This window comes from Rhinatrema bivittatum, chromosome 18 (assembly GCF_901001135.1).
Source record: "Rhinatrema bivittatum chromosome 18, aRhiBiv1.1, whole genome shotgun sequence".
Classification (NCBI taxonomy): Eukaryota; Metazoa; Chordata; class Amphibia; order Gymnophiona; family Rhinatrematidae; genus Rhinatrema; species Rhinatrema bivittatum.
In genome coordinates, this window is record NC_042632.1 from 54,103,609 (window position 1) to 54,123,114 (window position 19,506).

A 19,506-nucleotide genomic window follows, 5' to 3' on the forward strand; every position below is an offset into this window, starting at 1 on the left:
CTATGCGTATTTTTATCACTGAAAATAACACACGGAGATTTGAGAATTTTACCTATGTGTGTTATTTCCCTCTCCCAACCAATACAGGCTCCTGGGAATGACTCCTCTTAAGGTGCTTTCCCCATCCCGTGCCTTCAGGAAAGGGGCTTAATAAATCAGGCCCTGAATGCAATTGAAAGTGTACGCTTAGCTATATTGAGGAGGGTGATTTCCAACATAAAAACTGCTGTTTAGCCATGTAAATGGCTTTTGAGAATGGTCCTCAGTTAATTCATGCTCCGTTAGAATTCTGGACTCTCCTAGGAATGAAGCCTGAGATGTGCACCTAACACTGTGCAGCTTCCAGGGGCTGCCGCTTCTTCCAAGTCTCCAGCCTTTGCGGGATTTCTCTCCTTTCTGATCCTAGGGCTCCACAAATGCACAGCCGGCATGGCTAGGCTTAGGACCAGGTAACAATCTCCTTATATCGGCTGCGCACTGCCAGAATGGCAAATAGCCAAATAGCAGAAGTATTGTTGGAAGGCTTCTAGATGGCCAGCATTCAGTGCCAAAAACAAAGTATGAAAAAGGACATGGGATCTGGCAGGCAAAATATGGTGTAGGACCCCCTCCCTCCCCTTGGGTGCATTCAAAATAAATGCATGCATTTCAAGCCCTGTGGTTATTATTCTACTCTCTCCCACTGCTGGGCACAGAACAGCCGAGGGGAGTTGGAGTGCATCTTCCCCATCATCAGTAAGGAAGAACCTTCAAGGAGAAAAAGAAATGTTCTCTGAGCTGTGCTCCCCCCAAAAAAGTTGTTTGATCCCAGCGAACGGAGAAAGACAGAGTTATATGAGTTATGTGTTTGCAGGTAAGGGCCACGGTAGCGTCCATTTCAGGATTTTTGTAATTGTCTGAAACTCAGGCACTTGTGTGCTTTTCTTCTCAGAGCCAAGCGGTGCTGTGATGGCAGAGTCCTATTTTTGCATCAGCTTGACAAGTGCACAAAAGGAAAGAGTGGCTTTGTTCCCTGCAAAGTTTGTACAGACTGCCGCTTCTCTTATGCATCCCAGATTGAGTTGCTGGCAATTAAATGATTAAAATGCCAGTTTGTACTGAGACAGGTTTCTTCCTCTGTCCATCTGCCCTTCATCGAATGGAAAAAAAAAAACCTTTAGTGACTGATCGGACACAATGCGAGGACTTTTAGGTTGAAGCGGATCATGTAGGGTTCAGAGCTCCAAAAAACATATTAAACAGAAGAGGTGTTCTCATTTGCTAGTCACCAAGACAAGCTGTGACAGAACATAAGAACATAAGAAAATGCCATACTGGGTCAGACCAAGGGTCCATCAAGCCCAGCATCCTGTTTCCAACAGTGGCCAATCCAGGCCATAAGAACCTGGCAAGTACCCAAAAACTAAGTCTATTCCATGTAACCATTGCTAATGGCAGTGGCTATTCTCTAAGTGAACTTAATAGCAGGTAATGGACTTCTCCTCCAAGAACTTATCCAATCCTTTTTTAAACACAGCTATACTAACTGCACGAACCACATTCTCTGGCAACAAATTCCAGAGTTTAATTGTGCGTTGAGTAAAAAAGAACTTTCTCCGATTAGTTTTAAATGTGCCCCATGCTAACTTCATGGAGTGTCCCCTAGTCTTTCTACTATCCGAAAGAGTAAATAACCGATTCACATCTACCCGTTCTAGACCTCTCATGATTTTAAACACCTCTATCATATCCCCCCTCAGCCGTCTCTTCTCCAAGCTGAAAAGTCCTAACCTCTTTAGTCTTTCCTCATAGGGGAGTTGTTCCATTCCCCTTATCATTTTGGTAGCCCTTCTCTGTACCTTCTCCATCGCAATTATATCTTTTTTGAGATGCGGCGACCAGAATTGTACACAGTATTCAAGGTGCGGTCTCACCATGGAGCGATACAGAGGCATTATGACATTTTCCGTTTTATTCATCATTCCTTTTCTAATAATTCCCAACATTCTGTTTGCTTTTTTGACTGCCGCAGCACACTGAACCGACGATTTCAATGTGTTATATTATAGCATGGGTTATTTTTCCCTATATGCATCACCTTGCACTTATCCACATTAAATTTCATCTGCCATTTGGATGCCCAATTTTCCAGTCTCACAAGGTCTTCCTGCAATTTATCACAATCTGCTTGTGATTTATTAACACCTTTTTTATTTAAGTAAGATTCACACAAGACAGTGTATAGCAGGTTAAATCATGATGAGGAAGTAAAGCACAGACAGCTAATAAACAGCATGCATATATAGACAATAGCATTGGTGCAATAAACATTACACACCGATACCAATAAAATACCACATTAAATAGGTAAAATAGGTAATCTCTGCAACAGTAAATAATAAACATTGGTATAAATCAAATGGAAGACAAGAAAGATAGATAAGTCTCTGTAAAGGAGATTGCCAAGGAAGCTGAGTCTCCTGCTAGTGTCTGTCAGACACATGTGGTAGATTATAGACCAAGTATGTGCAGCTTGCGGTCAAGGGCAGGCTTTCACCTGCTTCCTGAAACAGAAGTGGTTCTGAGATAGGTATAGCTCTTCTGAGAGTGAATTCTAGAGGGAGTGGTCCACTAACTGGTCCTGGAGTGCTATATGTCCTGTGTTGATAGCGTGGGTTTGGAGGCTCCTTGATATGACCTTAGAGGTTATAAGCACTGTGAACCTTTGTGGCTGTGGTGAGGTTGTCACAGCCTATGGGGGTAACTCCATAGACCCACATGGATAACTGGAGGAGATTGGCTGGTCTAAGGTTTCACCTATACCAGCCTCTTTTCCTGCAGGTAGACCACTTAGGTTCTGGGGGCCAGCAGGCAGGGCCGGCGCGTCCATCAGCCAAACTTAGGTGGTTGCCTATGGCGCCAACCCTTGTGGGGGCGCTGAAGAGCAGCCAGGTAGGGCCGCAAACGGAGCCACTTACGGCAAAGAGGAGTAGAGATTTGTTAGGCAGCGAGCATGTGTGCATGCTGTTTCTATGCCCTGATCCAACCTTCGCCCTGCACACCCCTCCAGGAGCACCTCTTTTTAACCCAGCAATAAATATGTCCCCCTCCTCCTGGAAAGTGGAAACACTCATTTTAACCAAGCTAAAGGGGTATGTATCCCTCCAGGGGTACCTCCTTCCAAACTCAGCTAAACGTATATGCCGCCTCCTCCTCCTTCTCCCCCAGGGAATGCCTCTTTTAAACTCAATGAATGGTTCCTGCCCTATGCAGGGACAGATTAAGGATTTTGCTGCCCCTCGACACTTTTCTCCTCCTACCTCCTGTAAGGGTCTGTTGCAGGTAGCAGAGGGCTGTTCTCTGCTGAATGAGAATAAACAGAGTTAGACGGCCTGCTGACCCTAAATGTTTGCCCTCTGACAAATCCAGGGGTGGCCCTATGGAAGCACGGGCGTACAGCTAACCATGCTTTATCTGAGTACATGGCTTTGAAAGCTTCCAGGAGCGGAGAGGTGCTCCTAGAGAAATAGAGTGCACTGTCCAGATGCTCAAGAGTCCTAGAGCAGGCCTTGGAAATTCCATTCTTATATATATATACAGACATATAATACGTATATACATATAACTATGAAGCAGTGAGAGGTTGGTGCTGTCTGATATTCTAGTGATACCAATTTCTCACAGAGCATACATCCTTTAAATACCTCCATGCATTGCTTGGGCCATTTTTGTGGCGATAGCCCAGCTTTTGACATGCATGGAAATGATGCCCTCATGTTTTATTCAGGGGATATTTTTTTTTTTAAGCCAAACTCTCCAAAAACCTTTATAAATTACATTTGACTCAAACCGCTTGCCAGGGCTGACAGTTTGATAATATCACAGGTATAATTGTATTTGAACAATAGGTACGGGGAGCATTCTAGGTGGTATTTAAAATCCTGAGAGTTTACGAGCTTGACATCGTTTTTTGCAATAGCTTGAATAAAATGTTTTGTGTGCCATCTAGTGGTTACGGTTGGTATTGATTGGGCAAATAATTAATAAAGTAGTTCATTGCTCTCAGTGCACTTAAAAATATAGACATAAAGATGAGCAAACAAGGGCTGGTAGGGGAGAGAGGGCCTTGCAGGACATGTTTGGGTGTTTTTCTACTCATTACATGTGCTGAGGATTTTTTTTTTTTTTTAGCAAGTTTCTGCAAGAGGAGTGAGAAAGGCAAAAGGAGAGAAGAAACTGCAGATTTTGCCCAGCAAAAACAACCAATCTTTTCACTAAACCTGTTTGCAGATTTTAAAGCACCTCTGCAGTAATTCAAGCAATGATCTGCTGCTGGTACATTTGGAGCTCATGAGGGGACATCGCAGTACAGAAAGAGAAGATCGTATTGGCACAGCCTGTTTGCTGACCTTTAGTTCTGTGTAAGAGGAAAACAGAAAGGAGAAGTTATCATGGCTGAACTGAAGAAAAGGTTTATTTTCCGGTCTGGTGACAGTGCCGCCAACATGTTTTATTTAACTGTTTTCTTGGCCGATTCCAATCAGAAAATCAGCCAGATAAATTTGCTTAACACAGGGCAGTCCGAGCACAGTCCAGCATGTGCTCTCCACTGGCACTTCCAGAACTTGTTCTGCTTAGTTACTGATCAGTCACAGAATATTCAAAATAGATGCCAAAGGGGCCTCTGATAGAAGACCCGGAAAATAGGTTGGAGGTTGAAGGATGCCAGCTTTTCCCCTACTTACCACTAGGGGTCAGGATGAGCTGAAATCAGTAGCTCTCACAAAATGGTTGCCTTCAACAGCAATTGGATCCCCCCAGGTATTATAAGATTGTTGGAGAACTGCTTAGATCTAACACTTACTGTCCAGCCAGAAGACAAATGACCTCACTCAAGGCTCATTCTTTACAGCCATTATGGTCAACTTTCGGATATGTCTATTTTGGCACTGGGCTTATAGTCTAAATATGGGTCTGAGATTGCACTAAGAATATTTGTTTTCAAAATCAAGGAATGAAAGTCATAAGAGAAAGCAGCAAGACAGCAGCAAACAGGCTAAAGGGAAAGGAGACGTGGGAGGTGGGTGAATGCTGGGGTCTTTGTTTGGCACACTCTGTCCAGGCTGGCGAGCTTTGCAACCTCATGCCCATGCACCCCTGCCCTCACCACGCATAATTACAAATTCTGCATTTAGAATCATCAGTTTTACAAGAAAAGGCCTGCAAGAAACACACTCGGAATGCTTATGGGATTAGGCCTATAGCAATGCAGAAAAGCCCAGAATAAACTGAATTACAATATCTGTAAACACCCCCATAAAGAGCACTAGCTGCCAGCCCTCAAACAGTACAAATCCTAACTATGAAAAGGCAATGCTGCAGATATTACACCAGACCTTAAACACCAATACACCTCCTATTAGGAAAGCAGAAGAAGCCAGCCTGCTATAGATGCCTACAGAGAAACTACATACAGGCAGAATACCTCCCCCCTCTGACTCACATGCAGAACATGGATAGACCCTCACCCAATGCAGAATAGAGAGGCCTTAGAGTGCAAACCTCAACAAGCCAGACTGTATGCAGAGCAAGAATGGAAAAATGGAAAAGCCATTCCTCAAAACAATAAAATCAAAGACTAAAAAACATTAATAAACAGCATAATAGTAAAATCATACTAATAAAAAGACTATTTCAAAATAGCCAATGAATAATTCATAAAATGTATTACATTTCCCAGACATCAATAATATTTCAAAATAGCAAACATCAAATAACACCCAATAATAAAAACTAATAAGGATTAAAAAAAAAATCCCCACTTTCCATACCTGGGAACTTTCGATTTCTTGTCATCCTGAGTTTTCCGTGGATTATTGCGGTAGGGGAGGGTGGTAGAATTGGGAAGGGGGAAGGGAAGGTGAATTTTCTCTTATGTTCTCTCTCTCTTTTTTTCTCTCTCACACACACACACATATATACAGATGCTCTGATACATGCTCTCTCTGTCACACATACAGATGTTCACATTTTTTTTTCACACACATAACCACACAACAAATGCTCTTTTACCCACATGCATATGCTTTCTCTTATGTTCTCTCTCTCTCACACACATATAGATGCTCTCATACATGCTCTCTCTCTCACACATACAGATGTTCACATTTTCTTTCACACGCATAAACACACAACACATGCTCTTTTATCCACATGCACATGCTTTCTCTTATGTTCTCTCTCTCTCACACACATATAGATGCTCTCATACATGCTGTCTCTCTCACATACAGATGTTCATATTTTCTTTCACACACAACACATGTTCTTTTACCCACATGCACATGCTTTCTCATACATATCCATGCATATGCTCTCTCACAAACACACAATGCACACAGACTCCCCTCTACCTCACTCACACACATGCTCTCTCTCTTTTTTTTTTTTGGCTGCTGGTAGCCTCTGACCTTTTTCTTCTTTGGACACTGGAGAAGTTTTCTCTTCTTCAGCCACCGGCAGTTTGGGATCCACCAGCGTCCACAGGGCCTTTTTTTCTTTTTCTTTCTGCTGCTGACAGGTTGGGCTCCACCTGTGGCGCGCAGGGCCTCTTCTCTTTCTTCTGCCACCGGTGGATTGGGCTCCACCAGCAGCATGCACGGCCTCTTCTCTTTCTTCTATCACCAGCGGGTTGGGCTCTGCTGGTGGCAATTGGAGGCCTCCTCCTATTTTGGCCATCGCAAGGGCAGTGGGAATGCCGCCAACATGTAAATATGATTCTGGCAGCAACGTGTGGCAGCCATTTTGAGGGACATGTTTTACTGCTCTAAAATGTTGCCCCCTGAGTCAGCCGCCTCACCCTGCCTCATTGTAGAATCACCACTGGTTGCAAACTTTAGCCACGGCCTCCTCTTTCAATACACGCGGTTACTTTCAACTCTGCCAGCCCAGATTCGGTTGCTTGTTTGGGAGGCCTCCCACTAGTGAAAGAACCTCCCCTTTTCTCCTTCGGGCTTCTAAAAATGGCCCCGAGATTTCCACCCACCCCACCCTTGGAAACCCCACCTCCAAAGCCCCATAATTCCCCTAACCCCCTTGTGCACCTTGGGAGTTGTAGTGTTTTGCCTGTACCTGGCTCTGGGAGCCCTCTCTCTTTCATCACTCCGGCCTCTCCTAGAGTAGACACGATGGGATCTATGTCCCATCCCACCAGGGAGGGAGGAGAATAGGGTGTGGGGTTGGGAACGCGATGAGAGACAGGACCATGTGAGGGGGGGGGGAGGATAGTGATGGGGGGTCATTTTATAATTATGCGGACAATGTTCACAACGGCCTTCGTTTGTGCACCGTGCACGGGGACCTTTCCCTGCAGACCTTGCACCCATTTTCAGAGGGAAAGTACGAGCATTTGAAAGCAGCCGCCAGCCTCAGGAAGTGCTGCAGAGATTTGTACCCGCTTTAACCGCAGATTACCTTTTACTGCCAAAAGCAAATTGCTGAAAATTAAAAAAGTTTGAAGGTCGTTTCCTCTCCCACCCTGACCCCTTTGCAAACAATGCGGGTAGAACAATCTGCGTAGTTTGGCATTTAATGGATAAATGGCTTCCCCGTGACTTTTTTGAATTGTAAAGACCCCCCCTGGGCCCCTTATCCCCTGGCGTCAGCTCTGCCTGGGTTGTTTATATCAAGAGCTGCATGACCCTGTCCATCGTACCTGGTGCCTCTGCCCTCCCCCCATGGAGACTCAGAGAGGCAGAAAGCACTGCCAGAGAGAGGTCAGAACCCCGTGTTTCTTTTATAAGGACAATACTGGCAGTTTGTAACCAGAAAGGGCTCAGAGTTCATGGATAAGGAAACATTTCTACATTACTTGACAGCGTGCACAGGGCATTACTTGATAGGAAATGTATTTTTGGTGACCAGGATGCTGCTGATACATTTGAGGCAAGGTTTTGTGGAATGAGTTCGTGTCCCATGCCCATGGAATCGGACTCGATGCCTCTACTCTGTTTTATTCATCTAACTCGCAAAATCTTAACATCTGGAAAGTATTGTTAAAGATTCTAATTAGGCAGGCCATTGACAAATTGTTGCAACTGGAAGTATTTTGGAATAGCAGATAATTGAGAACTAATTCCATTGGCTCCATTCTCCTCGTCTGCGTGTACTTTATATAACCTTCAGGGGTCCTGCTTACTCCAGAGCGATCACCCCGAAAGGCCCAATTACCGCAGGCATCATTCGCTTGGTTTTCTTTCAACGCGCGAGAAGACAGCAAAAGAACGGCAGTGCTAGACAGGCGCCCCAGCCAGATGTGGACGGGAAGTATGGATTCTCACCAAAACCTGATATTTAAGAGGTGGATTTTCCAGCCGATTTGCACACACAAAACACAATGACTTGATGTGTGGATAAACGTAGATGCGGAACCTGATTAGTGCATAATACCTTTATGCACACACAAAGTGGTGGGTAGGGATGGAGTCTGGATTTTATTTTATTTTTTAAACACACGCGTAAATTCGCACACGCAAGTTATGCCTTGCAAAAGGCAGCTGTGCGGGCGAGTTTCTTTAAAATTTGCAAAGCAAACTTCTGGAGTAACTCAAGCGTGCAGCTGCCGCACTCATCTGCACACCCAGAGAGCCAGAAGAGCCGGCGTGGCCAGGGTGAAATGTGGGAGGGGAGGTGGCACGCAGCACCGGTCCTTATTACCTCGCCGCGAGAAAGACGAGGTCCAGATCCAGGAATGGGAGTGCTCGGGCTCTCCCTGGTTCTTGCATGTCCTGTCCACTTAAACTTTTGGAGGAACTACAAAAAATCTTGATGCCGCAGCACAGGATCTGCTAGGGATCTCAACAGGAGAAAAACTGAGGCGATCCCTCCCGTTGAGAAGCATAAAGGGTCAGTTCCAGAACAATCCATCGGATTAAATGAAAAGCGGGCGATCTTTGAAGAAATGGAAGCGTTTAGCAAGGTTTCTTGTTTTGTTTTTTTTTTGTTCCTCCTCACCAGAACTGCCTTCTCCGTCAAAGTTTGAGACAATGAGAGGCCTACAAAACATCTGAATTTTAAATATCATCTGAACTTCTCAGCTCATTGTTCAGTTTGCCTCAGTTCTCCCTTCAAAAGCAGGAGCGCCTCCACCTTTTCCAGGCAAAGCCTGTGGTACAAAGCAGAAAGGGTAATGGTATGCAAATTATCTTTCCAGGCAGTCAGGCTCATTTGCACAGGACCCGTCATAGAGGAATCAAGAACACCAGGCGCATTGCTTTACAATAAAAATGTGCTTATGCATATTCATAGCCACATTTTTCCCCTTCACAAAAAGGTTTTAATTCCTTGTTCTTTCTTCTGCCTTTTCAGCATTTCTTATGGTAATGAAGGTGTTATTCAGTCTGATAATTGTCACCCATCCTTTGCATTTAGAAAGTATCCTGGATGAAGGGATGTTGGAGATGTACAATAGGTAAAGAGAGAATTCCTGGTTCTGCCAAAAAGGAGACAGAAGCTGAAAACTTCTCTTAGGGAAGCAGAGAGGGACAGGTGTGCATGGAAAAAATGTTCCCCTCACTTTGTTTCCTTTTCGATTTCTTTTGAAGCAGGGGGAGGAAAGGTTCGTTTCGTTTACATTTCCTTTCACTTCTGTCATTTTAGGTTGAGCTAAAACGACAGAAGCTAAATGAAACAGCATTTTGCTGGGGGGTTTTTAATGTCATTTCTGATAGGAAACACCACAAATGTTGCTATCATTTGTATAAAATATACACATTTCCCTGTCGATTTGTCTGCTTTGGGCAAGGGTCAACCAAATCTGGTTTGGGAGGTTCGTTTTTTTTCACAAGGTCTGTAGGGTTTGAAGAGCACCTGCAGAATTTCCTTGTGTCAGTGACTGTTGTCAGCTTTCACCCAATTGCTGCTTCCAAAAGTGATAAAACAGCAGTAACACAAAACTCTTTCTGGATGATATGCAGACGCCAGTTAAGATAAACAAGAGCCAAAAAAAAAAAAGAGATAAATTTTACAAATATCCCTCTTCTTTGTGTTGATAAACTTGAATAATAATATGAAATCACAGTAGAGTGGAACCAGTACAAAGGAACGACACCTTATTAGGGTGACCAGGTGTACTTTGTTGTTTTTTTCCCAGACTGTCCTCTGTTGTCTGCCCCCCTGATCTCCTGCTTGACCATAAAAAAAAGGTCTTACCTTAATACTGCACTAAAACAGTGCTTGGGAAGGGTCAGGGGTCAGCAGGCTTGTGTGGGACACCGGCAGCTAATAGCAAAGTGAAGGTGAAAGCCAACGTACAAGCAGCAGAGCCCAGGGGTGTGCAGGCAGCCTGAGCTCAGAGGATGAGGGGGTCGGCCCACTGTGGACAAAGCCAGTGAGTGTGAGGGGTACAGGCAGGAGGCCAGGGGCACGTGACTGCTGAGATCCTGCTGCAGTGCTTGCTGAGGGAGGGGTGGGAGCACGTGCTGAGTGAGTACATAAGCAACAGAAGAATAGTGCACAGGCGCACGTGTGTGTCAGAGAGAATGAGTGCACGTCTATTTGTACCAGAGAGTAAGAGCATGCTGGAAAAAGAGTGTGTGTGTGTGTGAGAGAGAATACGCGAGGACGTTGGTTACTTTTATAGTTTTGTACTGTTTATGTGGTTAATAAAAAATAGGAGATTAAGCAGGCATCCAAGTTACTTGGTCAGTCTTCCACAGTACATTTGTAATGCTGCATCTGTGTAAATACATTTGCACATTTAAATTCATTTATGCAACTATTTGCCCTGCATCATGTCCTCCTCTTTGGGTGGCCAACCTCTTTCCTACCTGATCTGGTACATCTCTTTTGTTTATCCAGTAAAAAGGTATCACAGACGACTCAGATCCAGTTTCTCCAAAACTCTACCGTACACCCAAAGACCGGCGCTTAGTTCTTAGAAAATCACTTTTTTTTTTTTGGCAAGAAACATTTTTTCAAAATACTCCAGATGGTAAATTTTATAAAATGTGGTCGGTCAACCTGAAGCAGATTTAGATCACTTTGACAGCAAGGATTAAGAACCCACAGACACAGATCATTTTGGACTTGAGTTATTGCTCTGTCTATGGATGTGACATGGAGCAAATGTACTTGGTGCCACTTAATTCCCACAGAGCAAGCAGAACAGTAACTTTTATTTTATGGAACACTGCATGTGTACGCAGCCTATTTCTTGGCATCGAGAATTTATACAGAGTTTGAGTCAAAATCCACATGAAAAGATCTAATATCTCCCCCTCCCCATGTTTCAGGGAATCAATGCCAAAACTCAGTGCTACTTTGTAAGGACTGAGCCCTGGTACCGAGTGTATCCCTGCCCCTAGGAGAGGGGCCACATAAGCAAAAAAAGAGCTAGCACCACACCCACCGAAGTCTCGTGGATATCTCTTCAATTAAGTGGCTTAACATCGTTTGAGAGGTTGACAGTCTGCAGGCAGTGGGAAAGTCACCCCGGATGCGTTCCACTGGAGATACTGGATAAAGTTACCCGCTTGACTTTTGGGTGGGTAGCACAGAATAGCAGCCCTCACTGGCTAAAAATTTCACACACACACACACACTCACTCACACACACACACACACACACACAGAGGCGCGCACCCAGCATCACCTCCATCACTACCTCTTTTTATCTGTCTAAACTTTGCCTGGATAATGAGCTACCTGGGAAAAAGTTTAGCCAAGCAAGGGGGGATATGCGTGTGCGTGAAATATTCAAAGCTCGGGATTGGTTTGGCTAACTCAAAGTTACTCAGACGAACCCTTTGACTATCAACCTCCAGTTGCCGAATCTGCTCGTTTTGAAGCAGCTCAAGCCATTCTCAGTTTCCTTGCAATTCCCTGGTCTGGGCTGGAACCAAGTATTGGTGGAATCAGTATTCATTATTTCCTTGTAATTTCTTATTTTTTTTTAACAATGTAAAGCATGGGAGTGCCGCCTCGTGGTGCTCTGCTCCTCTTTCCTGGTAGCAGCAGCCTTTCCAGTCAGTGCTTTTAAAATCAGGAATCATGTGGATGTTTCACTAAATTCTCTTTTGCTGTGCTTGATAACTGCACTCGCACACTTCCAAGATGATGTATTTCCTATGTGCAGGATTTATTTTCTTCATCAGTTTGTACAAAAAATCCTGTTGTGACCTCCTTTCCCCAAGCAGTATGTGGCATAAGTACCAGTTGTACGGCTGCTTGAGCACCCCCCCAGTATTGAGCAAACTCCTTCAGAGGGACAAGGGAGGGGTTATCCATGTTCAGTTTAGCACCCCCTACTCGTTTTGAAAAGTCGGCTTCTGTGGTATTTGGTAATTCAACGTTGAAAGCCCTGGAGGGTTCACTTTGCTGAGGTGATAAGGGAGGCATGCAAGCGGTGCTGGGTAAAAGGAAGGACCCTTTTGGGCAGCTTCAGCATTGCCTCGAGAGCTGTGACAGCACCATCCTAAGACAAGCACAGCCATCCAGGAGAAAAGCCAACCCTAGTGAGCTGGAAGAAGAGGGAAGGCATAGGTGAGAGAAAGAGAGCTGGAGAAGCTCTGATCAGCAGAAGAGATGAGGGCCAGTAGATGGAGGACCAGTAGGCCCCAGTATCCAGGAGTGGCAGACCCCAATGACAGAGGGAGAGGAGCTCAGGGGTGAGGCATCTCTCACATTGTCATGGGGAGGAGAAAGCCTGAGCGCAGGGTCTGGGATGAGGGAGAACATGCTAAAAGGGTATTTCTAATAACCGAACTCATAAAATCAACCATGCAGGACTGACTGCGACCCAGAGGCTGAGCTGATGCAAAGCAGAAATCCACGCCTCATTCATGTCAGACAGAGCCACAAAGCCGTCTGCCCCCCACGCAGTGCCCTGAAGCCCGATCCAAAGCGAAAAGGCGGGGGAGACTGGATCCCTGGTTCCACTTAACTGCATGGCTCGCTGCTAAATGCTGCCTTAGTGAATTTCCCATCAGATCTAGAAACTGTGATCATCTCTGCTTTAAGGAAAAGAATGAATGGGGGAGGGCGCTTGGTATCTTGGGAGCTGTGACTAAGAACCCCGTCCCAAAACCTCCTCCATCCTTCCACAGGGACTGACACAGGCCTGGGCTCTGTGTTCAAACAGAACCCCCACCCCCCCCCAAAAAAAAACAAAACCAAACCTGTAAGTTATTTCCAAATGTTGCCAGGGTGGGGGCCGGGGAGGACTCAGGTTAGGTTCCAGTCTCTGCCCTGCCCTGAGATGTAAAAATAAATATCCCCATAACGTCAGAAAGGGACTGCCCCCTCCCCTCCCCATTCACACCACGGTGCAGCTGCTGGGGGGGGGGGGGGCCTCGTGGGGGCTCCTGCCCTCTGCTGACAGGAATGGGCCAGGAGGAGCACAAAATGCGCTGAACGACAGAGAAACCTTCAAGGGTTTTTTCTAATTACTGCTCCCCCCCCTTTCATTGTTCTCAAGAAACGCAACCCTAATTATCAAAGCTGTTTATAGGAAACTGCTAACCCCTGAAAGCACTTGAGGGGTCAGCGGGGAAAGTTGAATTCTCTGCAGGATCCGACACCCATTACTGGCTCCATATCAATTATTCAGAGATTATGACAACGATTCAGAACTTTCGAGATCACCCAGCCCTGGGAGGTCTCCAACATTCAATTATACCATCATCTTTATTTACTTCCATACCACGTCCCCCCAATCCCGTAGGAGCCCCCCCAAAGTGCTGCACATCAATGTAACAATAAAAATCATCAATGCACACAACATAAACCAGGCATGAAAACAATCATCAAGAAATGTGCATGATGCAGACACTCACTCCAATAAATCACTGCAAAGAAACAGACCCAGCAATCTATCAACCTGATTACCCTTCTGTGCTCCGAGCTGGAAAAAAGAAAAGCCTTAACCCTTTTAGGGAACCTAAGAACGTTCATCTCCTGAGCAAAACCTTCCATAACTTTGTCTGGAAACAGGGCTACCCCAATCTCACATACTTTAGGGTGGCCATGTTCAGTAAGCAGGTCTGAGGAGAGCAGAGTGCTCTCTGCCTATCTGGTAACTGTCTTGGCCCCCTCGGAAAGCCAGCACCAGACCTTTCATCTCAATGCCTGCTGAAGAGGAGGCATGGCTCTTTGTAGCGCTGCCTGTAGCCACCTAGCGGCCACCCTAGCCACGACATTCTGCAGTATCTGCAGCCGGTGAGAAAGCTTAGCTGGTAGAGCTACATATAAAGCATTGTAGCTCTCAATAATGCTGACCCCTAGAATATGAGGCACTACCTTAAAGGCACTCGGATCTAAATAAGGCCTCCATTGTTGAATCAGTTGTAGTTTATAATCTGCTTCCTGCACAACCCCAGATGCATCTGAATCAAGAATAGAATCAACCTAACCCCAAACTTCCTGGAGATCTGTCACTGGATTTACACCCAGACACCATCCAGCATTATTGAGAAACCCAACCACAAAACTCCAGCTTCCCTGTACCTGTAATTTCCATCCTTTTGCTGCAGCCTGCTCTTTCCAACAGTGATAGCATCACCTTCATCATGCCTACAGGGGTCTGCATGGGGGACGTTGCTGTTCCACTCCCAGAACCTCGCCACTCCAGATGGCCGCCTGTCTACATAGCAGTGCTCCACTAGCCCTGGCTAGAGGTGGGATGGCAGTTTTGACCTCCTGGTTCCTATTATTCCTCGTCCCATACCATTGCCACAGAAAGCTGTGGCTAACCCAGCTACAGAGAGGCTGCATGGTGTATGCAGGGCTTTAGTAAGATTCATGCACATCAAATGGAGCCTACTTTCTGGAACATGCGGGCATCCGCAGTATACCTGCATCAAAAGAAATCCATAGCCCTGTCAGGATCCTCTTGGACCCCGTGATATAAACCGAACATCTGGTGTGGTAGGGCACTAAACACAAAAGTTATTATGTACACCCACACATACAGCAATCTCATAAGCCTGCCTGCGTCCCTTGGGAAAGAAGGCTGAAAAACAGGAAAGGTGAAATTGTCCTCTGTTACCACCAGAGGGCACATTAAGGTTGCAATTAGAGAAGTTGGCCATGCTTGCTTTTAAGTGAAAATCCTCCACAGAGTTTAACCTGTCCTGTGCTGCTTTTCAAAGCTTGTGCAAGATAAAATGAAAATTTCAACTTTCAAAGCTTCAGCAAAAAGTGTTTTTTATTTAAAAAAAAAAACAAAAACACAGAAACTTTTCAGCTGGCAAAGACTGAGCATAATCCTGGCTTCTGCTTATAGGTTTTAACCTGTAAACCCCAATAAAACACCTTGAGGGGGAAAAAAAAGGTGATCTTTAGATGAACATTGGTTAAAAATCGCTTCCCCTAGTGCTATCTCGCCCCACCTTTGCCTACCCTGGATCATCTGCCTTGCTTTTGTACCTTTTCCCATGCTAACGACTTCCCGGCTGCACGAATGCATGTATTGCCCTACAGGATCGTCATCTGAGTGCAACGAGCTCAAGGTCACATGCGATTGCAGGGCCTCCCTTACAGCTGCGACAAGAGCAGGATAATTTAAGATTTAGAAAATTATTGAAAGCTGAATTATTTATAGGTGGGATGGCAGTTTTGACCTCCTGGTTCCTATTATTCCTCGTCCCATACCATTGCCACGGAAAGCTGTGGCTAACCCAGCTACAGAGAGGCTGCATGGTGTATGCAGGGCTTTAGTAAGATTCATGCACAACAAATGGGGGAAGGAGCTTGAAGGCCGGGAATGAGCAGGGAGTTGTGCAAGATAATTGTTTTATTGCTATTTTATTTATTTTTTACACTGATTATTTTGTGTTGATTTTATGTTTTTTAAATTTGTAATCCAGGTTGAACAGATTGGATTACGTGGTATAAAAGATGTAATTAATAAATATTTGACTGGACCAGAAAAGGTACTCAACAATTGTACTGATGCCACAAAAAAACACCAATTTTAGATAACCCAAAGAACTTCCTAATTCACTGAAAGATAAAACACCCAAAGTTTCAATTTATAAACACCTAAAATCAGAAGCTCTAAACACAATATAAAGTAAAACACTATCCCATGGTAAGTGACGAAAACAGCCAAAATAAAACAAGGTAACGATGTTTCATTATTTTTCATAGAAATAAAAGGTCAACAAAAAATGTGTATTTATGGATCTTGTACTACTAATGAAGCTGTGATTAACTTTTCAGAATTATGCTTCCTTGATGGAGTGGCTTTTGGTAAAACTGCAGAACAGAGCATTGTTCCAAAGGAATAAAATATTCAGAGACTCTTGGTAGAATATTTTAATATTTTGTATGAAGGTTTTGTTTGAGCTAAGAACTGTGAAATATGCAAACCTAGTGGGAGGAATATTAGTGCCGTTACTTGTCTAGTTCTTGATAGTGATAGATTAGATAACATTAATGTTAGGGCCAGCCCAGGGACAAAGAGTACAATTAGAGTTATCACAACACCCCAAGTCAAAAGGATCTATTGGTCCAAACAAGACCATCAGCTATGATGGAAATGACCGTTCCCAAATGGGGCGCCAGTGCGTCCTGCTGCCACGATCACTGCAGAGGCAGAAGTAAGTTTCCACATCAGAGGGGAAACCTCCCCCCAACTGCCTGGGGCACCGTTTCATCTGGCAACGGTCCTCGATCCAGTTCTGGGTTTATTATACCAGGGTACACAAGACCACCGCATTCTGCTTCTGATAGGAAAACCAGAAATATGTCCCCAGATACAGCTGATGAATAGAATAACATCCATCTAATTAAAACCTTATACATTTTTTTCAATTTCCCAGACACCAACAAAATTTAATGACTTCTGTTTTGAAATATTACACCTAATAATCAAAGCAGCTACAGATAAAAAAAATAAAAATAAATAAATCCCCTCTTCTCCATACCTGGGAACTTTTGATGTCTAGTCACCCTGAATTTGTGGTGGATTAGTCCAGGGAGAGGAGGTTGTGGAGGCAGCACAGTTTTTCTCACACACACACAAACACATTTTTCTCTCTCACACACCCTTTCTCCCTTTCACACACATAGACACACACATGCTTTCTCTTATACACCTGTTTTCTCTCTGTCACACACACACACACATTTGGCTGGATTTAAAAAAAATTAAAAATACTGCACATAAAAAACGAGGTTTACGCGCATGGCCAGGTCTTGCGCGAGCTGCGCACGTTTTAGAAGAAGCCCGGCTGCGCGTGTAACCCCCGTTACGCGCACAAGAGCCAGGCCTCTGTGAAGGGGCAGTCCCGGGGGTGGCCGAAACAGTGCCATTCCTCGCTGTCCCAGCGCGCGCAAGTTACTTCAGGTCGGGCCCTGAAGTAACTTGCGAAATAAGTTAAAAGAAAATTTTTTTAGAGGGCGGGGAGGAGAGGGGAAGGGAGGTTAGGGTAGGGGGTAGGAAAGTTCCCTCCCACTCCGCTCCTTAATTGGAGCGGAGTGGGAGGGAACTGAGGAAGACCCCGATGCGTCACCATGCAAAAATTGCCAAATTCAACCCCCCCCTTGTGCGCGCCACCCCCAATTTTATAACATGCGTGTACAAGTTATAAAATCGCATGTCCATGTGTGTGCACCGGGTAGCATGCGCACATGGACGCGTGCGCGTATTTTTTAAAAATCTCCCTCACTGTGTACATCATAAGATCAGTGCAGAGGAAACGTAAGCCCGGCCAGTTTTGAATATTGCAAGGCCTGCACATGAGGAAGGAAAAGCGATGGAGCAGGCTCCTTCTCCTCCAAGTTCTGGCCATGTGAGGTCTTAGGTGTGGCATGCACAGCAACGCATTTATTTGGTTTATATTCTGCTTTTTGGTGCTTCAGAGCAGATTACATTCAGGTACTGGAGGTACGGGATCACCTTAAAAAGAACACAGCTTGCCACTGGCTCTAGGGGAAAATCCTCTCCTCATTTCTGGCCACCAAGATTCTGATAACCTCCTCCCTTTCTTCTGCCATCTTGTGCAATTGCACGGTTTGCACACCCGGCAGTGCCAGGCCTGGTAGTCACCAACCTGCCAGCATTAACCCACTTGATTTTTTGGGGAGTTGTATGCCTCTGGTATTCACCTGGCTACTCCAAGGTTGGTAGTGTCATTGGGTTGTGAAGCCTGAAATACCATGCAATTGCTCAGTTCTCAGCCATCCTGATTCCCTCCTGTTGCAATGCCTCATTGGTTAAAATACTACTTGTTCCTATTGCTAGGCGTGCTCTGCTTAATTACAAACAGCAAATTAAAACTGATATAAATGACTTTCAAAATGCCATAACATGGTTATGTAAAGGTATGCCTTAGTCCAACATATTTTAGGTGCATGCAATATCATAAAGTCTCCTTTAGTCTCAATTTTGCCAACCCTAGTAACTTGCCATCCCTGGTGACCATTGGCCAGCATCATTTGTTAGCTATTTGTAGAAGGTCCATGTGAAATGAATTGGTGAGGTCAGTTCATGCCGTAAACACCTCTAGTGCCCTTTATAAACATTGATGAACTTCAACTCAGGAAATCCAAGGGTAAGCAACAGTATTACCAAATGTTTCCTAATAATTCGGTTGGCACTTAATGTAGTCAAAATCATTAACCTTTATGCTCTGATTGATATATTGTATTGTTTTATTGTAAAATAATTAGAAGTTTCTTGAGAATCAAAGGCAATGGATTGGTAACTGATCAACACATAAGAAATAGGGTATAGTACTGAATGGTCATGTCTCACAGTGGAGAAGGGTAAACAGTGGAGTGCCTCAGGGATCTGTACTTAGACCGGTGCTTTTTAATATATTTATAAATGATCTGTGAAAAGGCGTGATGAGTGAGGTGATCAAATTTGCAAGTGACACAAAATTATTCAAAGTTGTTAGATTACAAGCTGATTCTGAGGACTTGCAAAGGTACTTGTGAGACTGGCGGATTGGATGTCTAAAGGTGAGTAAGAGATTAAAGGTAACAGCCCCATAGTTTTCAAGAGCGTTGCAGAGCTTGTGAAAGGAAGTGAAGAAATTAGAAAAAAAGTTGATTTAATCTCATAGTTGGAATGATACATTATTATGGAGGAAAGCTACAAATAGAAACTCAGCTAGAATTAGACAGGTGAAGCAGACATTTTTAGAAGAGTGGATTATATCAGCTGAGAACATACAGTTCTACATTCCTTTCGCCAAATCAATTGAAAATACAGCATCAATGCTCTCAACATTCATGAAGCCAATACAGCAAGAGATGGCACAGCTTAAACTAACACTAAACACAAATAAAACTGAAACCGTATGGCTAAGAAACGCCTCCAGCGAAACAAACCACTGCCTAGGTAATTGTCAGAATAAGTGTGAGACCTACGAATACATATAGATGAGAACATCATAATGAAAAAGCACATGAACAAATTTGTGAATTTTACATCGGTTGAAACCATTACTAACATTCCAGGACTTCTGCTCCGTTTTACAAAACACTAATTTTCTCAAATATAGATTACTGCAACTCCCT

The 19,506-nt window shown here is 44.4% G+C and overlaps 1 long non-coding RNA gene across 1 annotated transcript in view; it reads right to left on the bottom strand.

Annotated features, from left to right (window-relative positions):
* The window catches only part of LOC115080095, a 46,435-nt gene that overhangs the window by 16,453 nt on the left and 10,476 nt on the right, over positions 1-19,506 (bottom strand). The gene's annotated exons all lie outside the window — the stretch shown is intronic.